The sequence below is a fragment of the Pseudorasbora parva genome, chromosome 16 (assembly GCF_024679245.1).
Source record: "Pseudorasbora parva isolate DD20220531a chromosome 16, ASM2467924v1, whole genome shotgun sequence".
Taxonomy (NCBI): Eukaryota; Metazoa; Chordata; class Actinopteri; order Cypriniformes; family Gobionidae; genus Pseudorasbora; species Pseudorasbora parva.
This window is the reverse complement of record NC_090187.1, coordinates 36,683,314-36,703,203: the sequence shown is the minus strand read 5'-3', so window position 1 is coordinate 36,703,203 and position 19,890 is coordinate 36,683,314. Positions and strand designations below refer to the sequence as shown.

Here is a 19,890-nt window from a genome sequence, read left to right as displayed (position 1 = left end):
TGATTAAAATATCTTCAGGCCAAACAACAGACTACTCTCAAGCCTGGGTGCACTGTAAACCCTAACATTCAAAATACTTAATTGGTTTTGAGTAGGACTAACTTAAATTAAACAAATTAGTTCTGTTTAATTAACTGTTATGAGTATTTAGAACTTTCTTTTTCTTTTGAGGTCACAGTACGGACATACAACTGAAACTGCACTGGGATTTTTTTCATTTCCTATTAAGTTAAGTTATAAAAAATGTTATGCAAGATAAGGGAGTGTTTTAAAGGTGATTTTAGTAGTGATTTATGTTTTATGCTAATTTAGAAGAGTTTCTGTTAATGTAGGTTTCTGGAGAGTTGCCATTATGTTTTAAGTTGCTGTACATATTCGGTAAGTGCCATTCTATGTTATTGTTAGCAAATTAACAAGTTGACATTTTTTTAAATTAGTTTGTTATTGCTTGCAAAATATTTCTTAAATATAAGAACTAAAAAATATCATTCAACTTTTTTGAGTTCTGACAACTTATTAGGGTTTATAGTGTAGCAAATAACTGATTTGCTGATTTCTCAAAAAAGTTAATTAACTAAATGTTAATTCAATTTTTATGTTAATTGCTATCAAAATATATTGAGTTAGCTAACTCAGTATTTTAAGTTAGGAGCAATTAACCTGCCTGAGTACAACAAACTCAAAACTTGATAGTTCTGCTTGATTAAAATTATGAACAGAAAAAAACAACAACAACAACTATGTAACTGCTTACCTCAAACTATTTTAGTTAGCCTAACTTATTCGGGTTTACAATATGTATGCAGGACTTCACCAATCCTTTCATCCACTTAAATTCTGCCACTTTATACAATCGACTTAGCCTGACGTGGTCATACTCAATTCTAGTCAGAATATGAGTCTGAAACTGCTCCATTGGGCTGTGATTATGGGGTGTGTTTCAACCAAATCAGGAAAGACCTCAATTGGATAGACCTACAACCAATCAGAGCAACGAAGGAACACATTACTTTAGTTGTCAAATGTCAACAGAGCTCAACTACACTGTGTTGCCAAGTCCGTGTTTTTTTCCGCGGGTTGTTATCCATGTCTGCGGGTTGAAGCGACTATTATGTGATATGTAGACCCATGAGTGTGAATTTTAGCAGGCAACCTTGCCAACACACATTTTGCCCCCAAAAACCTTTTTTTTTCCGGAGAAGCCCCTGAGAAGCTATTGTTTAGGGCTAGTAGTTGGCAGGTCCCTGTCTGCATGCACGCTGAAATAAACGATCTTTGCCGGTGTTGTAAAAAAAGTAAACAATTTAATGATACACAGAGTACTTACCCAACATGATCATCATTTTGGAGAGAAATAGTGAAGGTGAATGCATATACAAACAAGCTCTCCGTTTAGGATTTGAACAAATAAAATCCAAGCGCCTTTGATGACGTTACTGTTGATCATCTGTCCGTCATCGTCTAAAGCCCCGCCCTGATGATTTCATTGGTCCGAACAGTTTCTGTTCGGGGATAATTACTCCTCTATGGATCGAGTCCAGACCGAACCACCCAACCTAAAAATGTTGTGGGCGGGGCTAAGTTTGGCTGGCATCCAGGCTACAATCGACTGCAAATTCACATTTAAATATTCTTTCATCCAATCAACTACTGATGGACTCGCACTACATTTATTTATTTTTCAGTAATTCATATCACACAGATGTACATCAAAATATGTAAGAAAAGATGTTTCTTTTCCATTGAGCATTGAAAGGGAACATTTAGGTGATTTCTTTTTCATTTCTGGAGCTTAATAGCTCCCATTGCATAAAATAGAGTCACATAAAGATGCTTACATTCTCATTTGGAGCATAATGAGGACATGATGGTAAGAAAATATGACAGAATTTTCACATTTAGATTGAAACTGTTATTTGCCACACTGCCAAGTACACTGCCTCTGAGTTCACATCTTCTTGTTTATGCAGATAAGTGTTTCCCTGTTGTCCTCTGTCTTGTGTCTTGTGCTTATTCATGCTGACAAGTTTGGTTATGAAATGCTCACTGTTTAGAGCTTAGAGTATTAGTAAATGCCTATTTTTCTATTTAAAGAGTAAGGCGGCTTTAGATTAGCCCCCCTTGTCCTTGTACCAGCTCCCTTCCCGGTACTCAAGAACCCTACTGCAGATTTCTGGTAGCCGGCTTTTCAGTGCGGATCTATTTAATCAAGCCCTATTTGAAGTGGGGAGGAGGAAAGCCACATTTCCAGAGAGAGCTTATCGCTGTGGCAGCTGGGGACAGTTTTGGGGGGGCTCAGCTGTCAGTGGGTGATTACAGCTTCATCTTCTCCATGGGAGAAAAAGCTGGGTTTTGCATCACGTTTGCTTCTAGTGTAACAGAGTTCAACTGGTAAACAGCTATGCAAGTAAACCTCACTCCCATGGCCTTAAGAGGCACACTAGCAACTGACGCTAGAGGCTGCGGTCTTTAGTTAACATGTTAGCGTACCCGTCTCCTTTGTCAAAGCAGCCGGTCTGATTCCTGCATCTTGCGGTGCTAGTAGAACCGGCGGGGTTACATTGGTGCCGTGACCCGGATGGGCCCTGGCCTTGAGATACGCTTGTTTTAATCCTGCAAGGAGCAGTGTGAGTAGAACTGGAGGGGTTACACTAATATCAATGTGGCTTAGTATGCTAGATTTGTGGAGTACCCACAATTCCCATATACTGCTGTGTTTATTCTTTTTATCATTAAAGGACGATTATAAAATGCGTTTATAAACCTTACAGAAGAGTAAGGGGAAACCCTGCTCATGACTGGTGATGATCTGCCCTATTAACATAGATACTAAGTCGCTCCATCAGTATCTGGTTCAAACATGTGGATGAACATTCTCCAGTTTTGCTGTTGCTGAAGTATCCAAAGCATGAGCTGTAAAGGCTCCGTCCTCCACACATAAAATTCTCATCATTTGAATGTCATGATTAATCGACTAAAAGCAACATGAACAAAGCAACAAAGCACAGTACTCCACGATGAGGTTTTTGACATCAATGGTTCTTGTGACCAAATTTGAATTTGCTTACATTTTCAGTGACTAATTTTTCTGTCCATCAGAAGACTTGGAATATAATTCAGTCAAATGGACTACTTTTGTTTTTGTCATATTTGTAGCTTGACAGACATGGTTACCATTTATTTTTTTACTGTACAGAAAAGAGGAACATTGACATGTTGCAAAACATTTCCTTTTATGGTCTGTAACAAATATTCTGTTTAATTATATGGGGAAAAACAAAACAAAAATCACAGCTACAACTAGATATCAGGCAATCTGACAAATGTTTGTAAACCAGGTACATTTAATATATTGCATTATTTGACCTTCAAGCAAATTGACTACAATATTTGAGTTTGAGTTGCATGTGGGTTTGCTTGTCTAGTCAATGTATATAATTCCATTAACATAATCACAAGTATAAATGGAGGAACCGAAAACAAACACAGCTGTTTCTAAGGTTTTCTGCTAACCATAAATGTAACGCACTGGTTGTGAACAGATTGATTGACACGAGGATGTGATGTATCCGTGAGCTGGTGGGATTATCAGAGGTCCCTAATCAGATCTCGACCCCATCCGCATATCTCTGACTGGGGCTTTTAGACAGAGACAGAGATTGATCTGGCTTTTAGTATGAGCTCATCCCACTGAGTGGTCATACACTCATTCATCCCAGCAGATAATGGTGTTCCCTGAGCAGATGGGGACCAGTTACACACAGCCATGCAAACTTTTGGGGGCCAATAGGGAGAAACATATTTTTTTATTGTAATAATAATTTTAATGAATCTATGATTCTGTCACTGTTTGATATCATGCCATCACTCGATATATATATATATATATATATATATATATATATATATATATATATATATATATATATATATATATATATATATATATATATAATATTATTATTATTATTATTATTATATTTTTTTCTAATACTTTATCAAGGTTCATTGAGCAATGAAGGAAGTGTTTACCTTCTAGCCAAAAGTGATGATGCATGTGATTATGTGTAAACGGGTGTGATGGTGAATGGAACATTCTTCTGCTGTATTTCTATGACACATATACTTCAGGACAAGTAAATCAGTGAATTAGATTTTTATTTTATTTAAAAAGTCGATTTGTTTTTGTTGTATCTATTTATTTGAGAAGAGATTGTCCTTTTAAAAGTCCCTTTAGGACAAGTCATTTCACTCGGCGGCCATCTTTGAATCCCCTCAGGCATGCAAATGCAGCTCCTTTCTCTTTGAATGGGGAAACATCAAATTCTCCAAAACTGTTCCCCAACTTACGCCTAAATTAATTAAACCAATTAGTTCTGACAGCATCTGTATCATAAATTTAGATTCTTAACGCTCGAATAATAAAAAAAAATCGCACTTTTCAGCCTGGACAAAGCTAATGAACATGCACAATTCTAAACATGCGTCTCTGAACACTGCCTGTTTCTATAGCATACGGAGATTCTAATGGAAGTTGCAGTGACACAATGACTTTACTAATCAATGATTGGCTCTTTAATTTAGAAGGCGGGGCTTATTCGCCATATTGACCGTTGCACTTCCTCCCATTCACAAGTAATTAGAGTGCACTGTCTTCCTATATATAAAGTCTTTGAGATGGTTTGCAAATTTGTTTGTTTTTTATATATAAAATTTTTTGGGGATGAAAGGGTCCTGTAGCCTGACAAGCCAGACCCACATCAAGATGTTTGGTCTGGAAACCATTGACAGCTCAATCCGAGGGGCGGGATAAACGGTTGTCTTTCAAACTCCCTCTGCACGCGATAGGATAGCGCTACAACCAACCAGAGCAACGAAGGCTTGTTGATAGATTAAATATTCGCCGTATCCGGTCGGCAAAACTCCGAACACATCTTCCCTTTTTAAGAATGACTTCAGTGCCGTTCTTTGTCCTTTTCTCAGAGAAAAGCTTAACTTTAAGTCTTCCAGAGTCGCAGTCAAAGCTGATTCGAAAGACCGACGTTCGCCAGTTTCTGTGTTTACTAGAAGCACGCAAACGTAACTCGGCCGTCGTCATTATGGCCCCGCCCACCGACTCTATACACGATGTGATTGGCCCGACAAGAGTTTGCCGATTACAGCTCAGAAGGGTATTGAAAATTCCTAGATGGCCGCTAGGTTGCGTCTAGATTTCTAGGCTAAGGGTCCTGGGTTTTTTGAACTCATCCAATATTGACATTTTATGGGAATAGCAACATCAAGGTTTTATATATATATATATATAATTTCACAAGAGAGGGGTAATTTTTTATGTTTTACTATTAATAATATGTATAATATATCTTAACTGTTGCTGTGTATATGCAAAGATGGCATACTCTCTTTTCAAAGAAGTGGCAGACTTGACAGCAGGAGAAATCAAAAAGAAAAGATAAAAAACAGAGGTGTAACAAACTGGGTTTTTCAACTGTCGAAGCTCTCTAGGTTTTCTCTCCACGTTGAGAACATGTGGCTAATAAGACAGACACTTCAAGAGAAACCCCTGAGCCTGGAGTTTTTTTGTAGTTGTTGTTGGCTGTCACACCTCAAGTGTGCACAGAGGAGGATGTCTTTGTGTGAGTGACTGTACTGAATTCTGGGAAAACTGTGTCTTATTAGTAACTGATACGGTCTATAAGCAGAAACTCATTTGAAGCAAAACAACTTTCTGTATCCCCCTTTTCTCAAACATCTTGGTTGATTGAGTCGAGTGTGTGGCAGGGTGTCCTCAGCTAATAAGTGAGCAAGATCATATGTGGCAGGCAGGTGTTAATCCCACTTGGCTGCGTTGCTGGTTTTGAGCAGGAAGCGAAAGAATGGGAAGGATATTTCCCCACATGCCCATTCTGTGCTCAATGATCTGAGGATTCAGCAGCTGTTCTACACCCTAGGGTGTGAGTGTGTGTGTGTGTGTTGTGTTCATGCCTGCACTTGTTTATGCTTGATGAGTATGCTATGTATAGTACACAGGGTTATCTGGATGGCATGTTGGTGTAACATGCTCCTTCCATGCTGTTTTTGTTTTGACATCTTGGATATGGAAACATCATCCCAGCAGTTACCGTCAAAAAGAATCAATTTGCACTGTGAAGCTTTGAAAGTGCTCCTAAAAAGAGTCATGGAAAACAGATAAAAGAAAAGGCAAGATAAAGAAAGTGATCAAGTGGAAAGAAAGATATTGTAACATGTTTTGTATTTTAACACTGTCTCATAATTATCACATTGTCTTTGTTTCCTGTTGTAAGGACAAGTTCACCCAAATGAAAGTTCTGTCGTTTATTTTTGCACCCTCAAGTCGTTCCAAACCTGTATGTTGCTATTTTTCCATGAAAAACAAAGGGAGAAATGTCGAAGCTCTTTCCCGTTCAAGGACAGTTCACAGTGACAAAAGCTGCTTAAAATAGGTCAAAATAACAGGATAGCTTTATGTGAAGAACGTTATTACTAAAAGTAATAAAATGCAAATCATCATTTTAAAGAATTGCATCAACACATAATCGTGTGTGCATTTCAGCAGAATATGGTGACAACTGGCCACAAAACCAAAATGTTTTAATGCCAGCCAACGCATGATGACAGCGCTCAGAGCATAGCACATTAGCAACAGACATTTACACATATGTTGATAATAAATCATATCATTAGACTGGCACAGCAGCGTCTTGAGTAATGCTGTCACCTAGGGTATCGATTGGATATTTGACTGAGGCATACTGGGTGTCAGAATCCCAAAATTGACCCATTCCTCCTCCTGAAGCTTCACGTCTTATTGTCCAGCTTTGTGACCTGTTTGCTGTACACCATGTCACATAGCAGGTTTTAGACATTGTTCTGTTTTTTTGTTATAAGTCAGAAATGACAAGGAGGCAGCCTCACGCAATACAAAGTCAATGGAGACGGCTGGAATTGATGGAGACTGCCCCCCCCCCCCCACACACACACACATTGTGGGAGTGGCCTAAATGTCTCTATAGTGGGGCGGAACATGTCATAAACTTGATAACAAGCCCCACCCATTTAGAGGAACGATATGATTGGTCAATTTTTCTGTCATTAATTCATCTCTCATTGACTTTCTATGGCTTGGCCCTCTGTAATTTCACAGCTGGATCGCCTTTCACAGATCTGAAAGTGTTAATATGGAGAAAATGGGCGCATACATAACGCAACACACTGAATATGCAGATTTAAAAAAATTTTACAATAGTTTAGGCCCTTTATGAGGGCCCTGGCGGTGCCCCTCTGCTTTTATTCACCAGGGATGCATTAAATTGATCAAAAGTGACAGTAAAGACTTTCACTTTTCACTTTCACTTTTTTCACACAAGCAGCACAACTAGTGTTAACATTGATAATACTAAGAAATGTTTCTTAAGAACCGAATCAGAATATTAGAATGATTTCTGAAGGATCATGTGACACTGAAGACTGGAGTAATGACGCTGAAAATAAAGTTTTTGTCATCACAGGAATAAATCACACTTTAAAATGTATTCATATAGAAAAGTTATTTTAGAATTTTAAGAATATTTCACAATGTTACGGTTTTGACTAATGCAGCCTGGGTGAGCATAACATACCTACTTCCAAAAACATTACAAATATTTCCGACCCGGTAGATATCAAGGCTTTCTTATAAGAGAATAATGAATTCAATTTCAGTCAGTTTCTTCCACAAAGTTAGCATATTTTATTACTCCATATTCCATATCCATACTCCATATCCTTATTTTTTTATTTTTTTATTATATATTTTTAATCATCTTTACAACGGTTTTAACTATCCTTGTTTTTAATTTTTTATTCGTACACATGGTATTCTTTTTTTTCTCATGCATATGCTACCACTACTTGAATTAATTTCTATGTAAAGCACTTTGAATTGTCATTGGGTATGAAATGTGCTATACAAATAAACTTGCCTTGCCTTGCTTCAGAAAAGTCTTGAGGAATATATTCTTATAGACTTTTTTGGAAACTTTTTTTTTCTTCTCTTTTGAAGCTTGACAGTCGCATTGCCCATTCACTTTTATATTAAAAAGAGAATTTAAGGTATTCTTCAAAAAGTCCCCCGTTGTGTCCCACAGAAGAAAGAAACAAGAGGAAGAATAGGGTGTTGAATTAGTCCTTTTGAAGAGCTAAATCTACATTTGACCAAAGTTAAACTGCACATACAGTTAAGAGATGTATTGACATTCTTTGTTTTATCAGTGCGCATTTGCTTTACTGTTACCCGACAGGTCAGTAGCCAGTACAGGTATGTTGCCAAGACAGTCAAAGAGCAAATGAAAGAACAAAGGCGGGTCTGAGTTGGATTGACCGGTCTGTTCCACAGGTGCACTATCACACGGCCAATCACCATGACAACCATACAAATGGAATGGAAGTACTGCATAGTGTAGAACAGAGAGAAACACTGGGGAGATTCCATGACAGAGATGACATTGCTTCCATTTTTAACTCCGTACTTGCTAAACTGGTTGTCTAATGTTAGACTGGGTTCTGATTGTGGCCTCTGATAGTACCCACCACTCCCTGTTGTTATAGGTTTATTTATAGGGCTATTTGTGATACACTACGCAAAGTTGTTGACAGAAAGTCAGAAATATGCATTTAAAAGCACACAAATGTGTTAAGTATGGATATTCAAGTGTGCTGCACTTGAGCGACGGTGCGAAATAAAAAGAACGCCTGCTCGACCTGCCAGCTGATGACATGCGGATTATGAAGAGAATGCGTGCTGTTCATATAGTTCCTCTATAGTCAGCGGCGGTGCTGGGAATAGCTGTTTATCATTCTTTCCATTCAGCGCAGCATTTAGCAGTGCAAGCATCACCACGCGAATGGTTCAGGAGAACATATGAGAAGAGAAGAGGATCTTTCTATGTCAGTGTTGTCTCGTAAACAGCAAAGGTTGGAAGGGGAAACTGTATTTCCTCCTCATCACCTCAAGGAGGAAGTCGGTGTAGGAAGTACTGTTTGTTTGATTGGTAGAACTTCATTTTACTGTTACATGTTTAAACTAAGTGGGAGAAGCAACACGATAACGTGAATGTAGATGATTTTGTTTAAGTGTAGATCTGTAGGGTCATATTTATGATTATATCGTGAGGAAAGAGCATGTATTTATGCCAGCCCATTGAGGCACACACAAAAGAACATTCTGCTGTTTTCCATAGTGTGAATGTCAATGAGGACAAGACAAAAAGTTAAAAAGTACACATCATAAGAGGATCAGAAATATATTTGCCCTCTTTTTAAGCCCTTCTAACCTAATATACTTACAAGGCAAATGCTAAAATTAAATCAATTATTTGGCATATTTTTTTAGCACTTTGGGATTGTTTTTAACTATGAAAAGGGCTTTACAAATAAAATATATTATTATTATTATTATTATTATTATTTGTTAGTGTGAGAAATTGTCTCATCTATCAAATCAACATAAAATATGAAAGTACTGTAAACATGTTCAAAAATTTGGGATTAGTAAGAAAGATAGAAACTGATACTTATATTCAGCAAAGATGCGTTGAATTGATCAAAAATGACAGTGAAGATATTTATGTTACAAAAGATTTCTATTTCAATATGTCAAATAAATGCTTTTGAATTTTCAATTCATCAAATCATCAAGAATCTTGAAAAAATGTCACGTTTCCACAAAAATATTTTGTAAAAAATAAAATAAAAATGTGTATATATGTGTGTGTGTGTGTGTGTGTTATATTTTAACATTGATAATAATCATAAATATTTCTCGAGCAGCAAGTCTGCATGATTTCTGAAGGATGAGACATTAGAGTAATGATGCTGAAAATTCAGCTTTGCAGCTTCACATGAATAAATACAATTTTAAAATATCTATATTCAGCAAACAGTTATTTTAAATTTTAATAATAGTTCACAATATTACTGCTTTTACTTTTTGTTGAAATAAATGTTTTTTTATGTTTATAATAACACTACGTTCTCTAACACTCACCTCTGAGATCACTATCTGCAGAGGGACTTAAACCATCACTAGATAGGACTAAAATAGAATATTATGAAATATGTTAGATAACAGAACAAAGAGGAATTCACTACATAGGCATTTTTGTCACTTTCGGTGGCATTTTTGCCCCAGGCCCTGGTTATACACCAGCATAACAGAAGACTCGGAATGTACCGCATGAGTCATAGTCTAGTTTTACTTAATATTCTGACTAGCATTTCCTTTTCTTTTCCATGGAAGAAAAAAGATCATGCAAGTTTGAAAACAGATGAGAGTGAGTAAATAATGACAGTGTACTTTTTGCTGAACTATCCCAAAATGGTGTGTGTGTGTCAGTATTACTCATGTGGGATTAGCAGCCAGTTCTCATCAGCCTATGAAGTAATAAGCCTTTACATTTAAAAATACATTAAAATAGAAAACGGTAATTTTAAATTCCCATAATATGTCACAATATTACTGTTTTTACTGTAGTTTTGCATAAGTCTTTCAAACGCATTCCGAAACCGTACTGACCCCATACTTTTGGAGGGTCCGTGTGTGTGAGCATTCAATTGCCTCATGATTGTGACGATAACAGTTTGTGTGTTTCCCAGACCTTGCTGAAATCAAATCCAGCAGAGTGACTTAATATTTGTTACTTCATGTTATTATTTGAGATCAAAAACATGATGAATGCAAGAGTTGTGGCTGTGTCTGTAAGTGGCTCAGTGTTCAGTCCTAGGTTTGATCGGATCTTAAACTCTTCTGCACGTGTGGCAGTGGGGATTGCTGTTGTCGTGGCGACCATATGGCTAAGGGTTAGTCTCCAGATGGTGGTAACCGAGGATGAGGTCAGACAGTCAGCACCATGCACACGTACTATTTGTGTGTGTGTGTGTGTGTGTTTGTGTGTGTGTGTGTGTGTGTGTGTGTGTGTGTTTGTGTGTGTGTGTGTGAGAGCAGTGAACTTCAGACAGCCACACCCAAACAAAGCCATAAGCACAATACTGAATGATGAGGTGGAAGTACATGGGACAGATGCAGAACTAGACAAACGTCCTACATCAGACATTTACAGTAGGTGATAACATTTAAGTCTGTTACACAGTGGCTCATTTCAGTGTCCATATTAATAGGTCACAGCTCACACTGCCCGGGTGTGTAGCAGAAGCATTGGTACAAGCATATAGTTTAGTGTGTTGAATCTGTTTTTGTTGTCTGTACTGCGCTGTACTTAGCAGAACAATGCACTCTACGCTATTTATGAAGCAATTACTCGCCTATTATTTTAAAGAAGACTTCTCTCTTGAAAATATATTTATAGCGGTAAACGAGTTAAGTCAAAATGCAGATTTTATTTTTAGCGCGTACAGAAAGGGACACTAGGCCGTGAAGGTAATAAGAGCCAGATCCACGTGAACACACCTGCCTTCCTCTGACAGCATCAGGTGTCTGGTCCCCTCAGCTCTCCAGCTGCCTCCCTGTTTTATTCATCTTGACAAGCTTGTCCACCTGTGCTTTGTTCCTGCCTGCAGTCTACAGAGAGACTGACGGAGACAACATTGTCCAGAATCCTGGCAAATGGACGTTGCTGAAACCCAGAACACATTTTTAGAGGTTTGGTAATGGACAAGTGTCTATACTTGGGCTGTCAAGTCAACATCATTTTTATAGCGCTTTTTACAATGCCAATTGTTTCAAAGCAGTTTCACAGTGTTAACAGGAAAATAATGCAACAGAATTTGATTCGGCTGTACAACCGCTCTGGAGAAAACAGTGATGTTATCCAGCTAATTTCAATTAGCAAATAGTGTCAATGCGGGCAGATCGTTAATATAGTTGAAATGTAGGCCCTAAGCGTCCCCAACTGAGCAAGCTAAAAGCCAAAGGTGAACCAAAACTCTTCAGGGCCAGAATGGAGGATAAACCAGGCTCAGTCGGGGTGCCAGTTTTCCTCTGGCCAACAAACACTTATGATTCAGGGCTGTCAATTTAGTGTTTTAGTACAATTAATTACATTCATTATTATTATTATTATTATTATTATTATTATTATTATTATTATTATTATATTTAATATAGACATTGGCAGGTTAAAAAATTTAAAAATATATTATTACTGAAAATAGAGCCGAGTCATAATGCCGTGGTAGGCAGTTTCAAGGAAGCGCATGACAAAGGAGAATACCAGGAAAGTATATATATACATATACATATACATTGTGGGGACATTCCATAGGTGTAATGGTTTTTATACCGTACCATTTTTAATTATTTGCCAATTCTGTATAACAAATTAAATAACAATAATAATACTAAAAAACATTTAAATTGACGGTTAATTTAATAATTAATTGGCATATCTAATTATATCTAATTGATATTTAATAAATAAAATAATATTTTTTTATATAATTGAAGGATTTAGGATTTATTATTAATATATTAAATTATTATATTTAATATATATACATTATTGCCGTGCTAATTATTACTTATATAAACACAGAATGCAATTATTTGGCAATATTTTAAGATAACAAATTTAATAATAATAATATTTAATAATAAAAATACCAATAAAACATTAAATTAACAGTTCATTTAATAATTAATTGGCATAATAACTAAATGATTATAATAAATTAAATCAAATAATTATATATTATTATATATATAATTAAATAGGATTTATGATTTTAATATTCATATATTCAATTATATGTAATCTATACATTATTGGCATGCTAATGAATTAAAACATGCTAATTAGTTTATACATGTACTATTTAAATAACAATGATATATATATATATATATATATATATATATATATATATATATATATATATATATATATAATATGTATATGTATATGTATTTTTTTATTAATTGACATATCATTATTTAACACGTTAAATAATTTAATTCTGTTCATATTGTCGTACATTGTCTCTCAGCGCAGGTCCAATATCACATCAACACCTCAAGCACACAGCAGCCCTCCTCTGCTGGCGAGAGACACTGGCTCCACGGTCAGCGTGATATATTACTCTGCTAATAACCTACCAGTCCGCCGTGTAGGGTCGCAGTCAATAAGCTGTCCAGCCTTGCCATAACACCACATTATTAGGTGTTAACGCTGGGTAAATAAGCTCCCCTATACAGGCATAACACACGGCCCGGAGGTAGTATCATGAGTCAATAAGCTATCCTGTTCTACAATAATATACTTCACCAAGGAACTGGAGGAAATAATGATGTTCTGATATTGGTCTGAGAAGAATTGGGGTTTTGTTGAACAGTTCTTGTTTTCCTTGCAAGACATGACTGCACTATTGGTACCATTATATATTGTCATGCACTCGTAATCTGGAGTATTATTGAATATAAGATACTTTTATATGTCTATATAGTTATATGATTAACAACTTTATCATGGCACTGTGAGCTTCATAATACATCAAGTGTATTTAGATACTAAGTATCTATCTTGCCTGCAGACGCAGATGTTTCTGTGTGGGGAAAGGCGAAACCCTTCCCCAGTGCGCTATGTCTGAGGAAGTCTCTAAAGTCTCTCTGTATCTTTGTGATCCAGAGAGCAATGTTCACAAAGCTCTGCTCAGTCTGTGCCTGGAGGCCTCAGACACCTGGCAGGAGTTCTGATGTTTTGATGGTATTTTTCAGGTGAGTAAGTGCTTGTGAAAAACTTTCGCTGCAGTCTGGTGTTTGGGTTTTGGTTTATGCTTGCACTTTTCAGTGCACTATGGCTTAGACGTGAGGTTTATTCTAAATAAGACATATATATTGCCTGAGAGAGAAACACATTTTTGTCTCCTTCTGTCTAAACTGCACATGGTTATTTGTAATCCTAGCTGCTTTCTCCTCAGACTAGCGTAATCTGATAAATGCTTCAGTAATGCTGTTACTCTTGTCTGACGCTGAGCTGAAAATGCATCAAACACTATACATACAGTATCGCAGTAATGCAAGGTTGCTGTGGAAACGGGTTGATGATATAGGGTTATTTGATTAGCTGTACTGTAGGTATGTTACTTTCAGGTTAGAAGTCTTTCCAAACCCGTGAGACTTTTGTTCATCTTCAGACTACAAATGAAGATCTTTTTGATTAAATCTGAGAGCTTTCTGTCCCTCCTTTGACAGCCGCGCAACTGACACTTTGACGCTTTAAAGAGATCGTAAAACGAATCCAAACGAATTGAGCGGTTTAGTCCAAAGTTTCTGAAGAGACTCGACCGCTTGATCAGCGAACTTTAAGACCCCCTGTGGTGAAAATAAAGTTTGAAAGTAGTGTTTTTAATATGTGTTAAGAAAAATCATATGCAAAATCCCAAGTCAACACCATTGCTGATGCTATTTCTCCTTAAACATGTCGGTTTCCAAAAGGCGGTTTAAAATAGCCTGTGTTTCTTCTGTCACAAACTACCCTGTCAAGATAATGCAAATACAACTCGCTGCTCTTGAAGAATACATTTCTTAGGGTTATTTAATGAAATATTATAAAGAAGAATTAGACTGCATTCTTTAATTTCTGAATGTTTACCTCAGGTGTTATACAAGATTGACTGGAAATGCATTTTCTATATTATATTGCTGGTAGGCCTACTTTTTGTTGTTATTTATTTGAGTAATTGCTTGGTGACGTGCAATGTTTCACAATGAAACGCTTATTGCCATTTTAAAGTAATATTTATACTTTATAAATTAATATAAAATGAGCAAAAGCAATATTTATATGCCTATATCGTATATGATATGAGTGGAGGGCAGTGGGGGCCCACATCAGTGTTTTTTCAGGGGGCCCATTTTCCGAGCAGGTGAGTCTCAAGAGAAGCCAGGTTATCAGGTTGTGGAGGCGGGGCTGGCTCATTTGCATATTCATACATCCTCGTATTCTAAATGAAGCAAACGCATAGTTACATTTTAAAGGTCCCTTTCTTCGCGTGTTTTCGAAGCTTTGATTATGTTTACAGTGTGCAATATAACATGAGTTCATGTTTCGCATGTAAAAAAACACAGTATTTTTCACACAATTTACTTATCTGTACAGCGCTGTTTACTCTGTCCTAAAAACGGCCTGATGATTTCCGTGTTCTATGAAGTCCCTCCTTCAGAAATACGTAACGAGTTCTGATTGGGCCAGCGCTTCCCGTGTTGTGATTGGACAGCAGCTTAGCGCACTTTGCCCGAAAAAGGTCCCGCCTCTTACCATAACGGGGAGATGCAAGCGCTGAATGCGCGCTCTTCTCCACGTGGGAGAGCAACAAGACCACGCCCCTATTTTGCGTGTTCTTGTGGGTGGAGGGTTAGTCAGCAAACGGTTCTAGTGACGTCATTCCTGCGAGGAAGTGCAGGGGTGTAGTCCAAACCGGCCGTTCGCTGTAGGCTTTGAAAGGGAACTTCTGTTAAATAAAATATCACGCTTGGCATTGAACTTTGAGCTTTATAATTTTACAGGTATGATTTATGCTCCAACAGCAACATTTCACACTAACTAAAGTTTGAAAGATGGAATCGTGAAGAATGGGACCTTTAAGGCATGAATAAAAGAGAATTTCACAGGAAAAAAATGTTAAATATGTAATTTTGGTTATGAGCAAAGACAAATGCATCACGATAATGCAAGTGTTTACAGACAAAATAAGATGTAAATAGCGATAACGTTATGGGGGATGTTAATTTTATTATTAACTTGTGTTAACTTCGTTTAAATAGTCTCATTTAAAAGAGCCGGCTCATTAGAGTCATTTGTTCACAAATTGCACATCACAGCTCTCACTGTGTTCATAACCACAGCTCACACGCTGATGAAACAAATGCATAATGCACACAAGCTTGTACCGACTGTCTAGATAGAATGTAAATTATTGTCACAAAGTGTTCTTTTTTGTCGCATTTGTGAACGTCAGGAGCTTTGGACATGTCGTTTGTGTGAGGATGTGTGTATGTGTGTGGGAGAGAGATTGCAAACGGGATGATGTCTCTTAATCATCCTTGAGAGCTTGATGCATTAGCTTCTGATCTCTAAGCAATGCATCACATCATTTCGTTAATTAGTAATGTTTACAAGATCCCACAATTCACGGACCTAATGTGCACTTACACACCCACATGAAAATTAGCACTTCAGCTTTACATCTTAATGCATAATGCGCAGTTTGGAGGCAGGGCTGGCTGTTAGCGTTGTCTCCGCCTCCACATATTAACCAAGAGCGTTGTTGGACCTGCTGTAGACCCTCAGGCCAGCCCTTTATCACCCTCTCTGACCTGCCTGTCTGGCAGGATCCCTCTATGCCTCCCACTCACCCTCCCTGGGTTCCTCGTCTGCCTCTCTCACTCTCCAGCCCGTGAGCAGGTTTAATAACACAGGCTATCCTGATCTCTGTGGGGGTCCAGACACCAGACTAATGTAGTGAGACAGGGAGAGGGGCGGTGTGTTGCATACTAGATGAGCTACATACAGTCTTCATACGGACACACACAGGCGGTCAAGTGCAACGGACGACACTGTCTGCGCTCAGGCAAAATATTTACACATTTATGCAGATTAAATATGAGGTCACACAAACACGCGTTATACCTTGTGCATCTCTATTGTTTCTGTAGAATGTCATTCTCCATTTGAGCACAGGGGTCAGAGTTCAACACCCATCACCCCATCCACATGCAGGTCCCCGGGGCCTGATGGTAATTAATTAGTTGCGATCTGATAATCTACTGTTTGTGGCTCTTAAGACAAACCTGGGCCTGTAGTCAAACAGACTAATTAATATAATCCCTATCATGTGATCGCCTCTAGAGGTGCATGCTGGGCCGTTTCTTTCAGATGGCAGATGGTATCAAACCAAGAAATGTATTTTAAGTTGGTGATTGTAGGGTATGCATATATGTTTTTAATGCTCTATTAAGCTTTGGACACTGTGCTATTTCTTTCCTAAGTGAACAGATTTTTGCCTGGCAAATGAAAAAATAAGTGAAAAAAAAATGCAAACTTGGAACTGGAATGGACCAAAGACATATTTTGTTGCCAGAATGTAATTTCCATAAATCTACATTTATTGTTAACTAAAATGTAAACTATTAAAAGTTTTTGTTAATTGAAATAAAGCTGAAATAAAATATAAATAAACTTTAAAAAAAAAGGCAAATGTTGACTTAGCAAATAACTGAAATAAAATGTTTAATTACTAAAATGACTGAAACTAAAATTGAAATAAAAATAAATTTAAAGCTAAATAGAATTATTAAAAAAATGCAATTAACAATAAACAAATTTACTAAACTTAGACAAATTAAATGAAAACTGAAAATATAAAAATAGGAGCTAATTTAATATCTTATTAGATATTATAATAGTATATAAATAATACACAAATTATTGCATAAATAATTTACATTAATTTACATTATATAAAGCCTTAAAGTTCTGCATAATTAAGGGTGTGGCCACTTTGATTGACAGGTGGATAGCCATTTATCTGTCAGTCATCGTGTCACGTTAGCTCCGCCCACATCCCGCCTCTTTTGACCATTTTCTGTTATCCGGGTGTGACACGCAATGACGTGTTGCCAAGAAGGCAACGGCCAGTTCGTCTCTACTTTGCGATTCAAAACTGCACTTCAGAATCCTAGGGGTGACGTCACAGACTCTACGTCCATATTTTTTTACAGTCTATAGTACTAACATAGATTTACTTTTACTTTTACTTTTAAATACCCGCCTGTTACATTTACTGTGACAAATTACTTTTTTTTTCTGTAGTATTTACTTTACCACAACAATTTCTATGAGTGGAGACATGCTCTGGTGAGCTCTTTTGAATAGGGCCAGTAAGTAACCACCTAGAAACCGTGTAGCAATGCGCTAATAACCGCTCAGAACACCCTGAAATCTTCAGAAAATGTAACAGTCTAGAATGTTGGCCATAGAGTTAAATGAGCGCAATGCAAAAAACAGGCACAGCGTTTAATGTTAGTCAGCAGACTGAGGGGAAGGTGTTGATGGCTTCCTGCTATTTCTACTCCTAGCAGGCTGTGCTCTCATAATCACAAAAAAGAGCATGAAGACCCACGCTCAAAACCCCTGCTGCAGTTTAAAAATAACCAAAAACATTTTCTCTGCTGACGCATGTTACCTCCCACCAGATTCCAGTCAGGAGGGCCCGCTGTTTTCTGTTACCTGCTCATCGGCTAAAACAAGTCTTGTTTTTTTTTTTCTAGTCCGATATGTCAGCTGTGATTGTTTGGATCTTCTGAACAGTGAATATAATGTGTGGGGAGAGAGGCTCTGATTAATCTGCCTTTTAATCTGATTCCATCTCATGACCCTTGAACTATTGCAAGTGCCTTGGACAGATTTATTACAATCCTTGTTTGTTCATCCATCCATTTCTGCCACTCGGTTTTTATTATGATCTGGTTTCTTCTGTGCCAAACCTTATTATTGCTCGATATAAACATTCGGCAATCAATGTTATATTGAATTCTTTTAGAGAACATTGAAAATAATAAATCTCAAATGGATTTATGGGGATCAATTTTATAAATGAGGTCACAGTGATGTGATACTGGTAGAACAGATGGTGAACAGAAGAACATAGGGAGGCGCTTTGTATCTCCTTGAGTTCATTTTTAGTAACAGGGAACAGTATTTTATGCCAGTGATAAACCTGCACTGCAGTGTGTACAGTAGATCTTTCTAAATTTAGTGGACAAATGGTGTGTTTCTGTGGAGCTGTGAGGACGACAGTCTCTTTCTTTATTAGGCCAGTTGACAGGAAGAATTTGATGGTGAGGAGATGAAAGCAGCACGTCTCAGTTAGTCTATAGTTTCAGTCTTTAGCACACCATAAATAAATGTTGTCTGGGAAGCAAAACGAGGTCTTCTTTTTAAATTCAGTGTCAGTTTTATATATGTATGTATGTATGTATGTATATATATATATATATATATATATATATATATATATATATATATATATATATATAATATACTTTTTTTATATACTTTAAAATATTATTTATTTATTTGATTCAAAGCTGTATTTTCAGCATCATTACTCCAGTCTTTAGTGTCACATGATCCTTCAGAAATCATTCTAATATGCTGATTTGGGGCTCAGTTATTATCAATGTTGGAAACAAATGTGCTGCTTTAAAACAGCATTTGTTCAAAAGAGAAATCTTTTTTAACAATATAAATCTTTACTATCACTTTTTATCAATTTAACACATCCTTGCTAAATAAAAGTATTAATTTCTTTATTATCTACAAATTACTGACTCCAAACTTTTGAAAGGTAGTATATATTGTTATAAGTGATTTCTATTTTCAATAAATGCTGTTCTTTTTATTTATCAAGACATTGAAGACTGGAGTAATGGCTATAGTAATATTACTCTTTCTGGACCCACTTTATATTAGGTGGCCTTAACTACTATGTACTAACATTGTAATTAATCATTTAATACAATGCATTTATTGTGTACATACATGTTTTTACATTGTACTTACATTATAAAAAATACCTGCATGTAATTACGTCTGTAATTCATTTCTGTAGTTACATTTGTAATTACACAGTTGGCACTTCCCTTACACCTAACCCTACCCTTAAACTGACCCACACCACCACACCTGTCCCTAACTCTACCCATATCCTACCTCAATATCAGCATAGGTGTTTTGCAATACAATATGGGCACAGTAAGTACATTGTACTTATTTTTTCATGTAAGTACATAGTAGTTAAGGCCACCTAATATAAAGTGGGGCCCTCTTTCTTCTGTATTTTTGATCAAATAAAAGCAGGCTTTCAAAAACATTAAAA

The 19,890-nt window shown here is 36.8% G+C and overlaps 2 protein-coding genes across 2 annotated transcripts in view; one reads left to right on the top strand and one right to left on the bottom strand.

The window, feature by feature from the left end:
* Positions 1-11,801, bottom strand: part of zgc:158868 — a 41,377-nt gene extending 29,576 nt beyond the window's left edge. The window contains exon 1 of the mRNA XM_067418866.1: positions 11,465-11,801. The gene's annotated coding sequence lies outside the window, so the exon portion shown is untranslated. The remainder of the gene's footprint in view (positions 1-11,464) is intronic.
* Positions 1-19,890, top strand: part of pard6a (par-6 family cell polarity regulator alpha) — a 36,114-nt gene that overhangs the window by 12,425 nt on the left and 3,799 nt on the right. The window lies entirely within an intron of this gene.